Raw genomic sequence first — 860 nt, forward strand, 5'->3', positions numbered from 1 at the left:
GGTTTGATATAGTGAAAGTATTTTTCATTTTGGTACGTACCAATTTCTTTCCACAGGTCTAAGTAGCACAAAGGGAAAAAATAAAACTCTCATTATTATTTAATTTATACAACTTTTTATTTTTTTTTATCACTTGAATCGGCCTAATGGATTCTTTCTCCATGTTTTGGTACGTATGTGATTGCTATATCTTGGACTTTAATATGAGGGGAAGAAAAAAAGGTAGAAAGAAAAAGAATATAGAAAGAGAAAATGAGAAAAACTAAAGTGGTCGGTAAGTATATACATAATGAATTGAAGTTCCTGAATTTTGAGATTCATGGAGCAATAACATACAAAAGCCTTTTTTGCTTTTCCATATACAAAACTACAAAAGCGCGTTTAATTTGCATATATATAAGAAATTAACTTATTCTATGGATTAACGAAATAATAAATTCGTCAATGAGTTATAGTTTAAATGACATAATTTTTTCATACTCACCTAATAAATCGTGAGCTCAAATTTTTCTACCTTTGGTAAAAAAAAAAAACGAAATAATAAATTCTTGAGAGATTTATAAATTTAATATGAAGGGTTGGAAATTTAGATAAATTTTTTAATTATCTTTTTTTATTATATTTTTTATTATATAAAAAATAATTTAATCATAATATATAATTATTGAATTAAATTTTTAAAATATTATCAATATATAAAAAAAATCTTATAAATTTCTTTTCATAATTTTGTTTTTAACATGATAATTTTATAAAAGAGACACAACAATATTAGTACACTATAAAATTATAAGATAATAGTAATTTATAATGTGTTTAGTTAAAAAATTATCATACATTTTATTAATTAAAATTAGTTC

This window comes from Arachis duranensis, chromosome 6, assembly GCF_000817695.3.
Source record: "Arachis duranensis cultivar V14167 chromosome 6, aradu.V14167.gnm2.J7QH, whole genome shotgun sequence".
NCBI lineage: Eukaryota > Viridiplantae > Streptophyta > Magnoliopsida > Fabales > Fabaceae > Arachis > Arachis duranensis.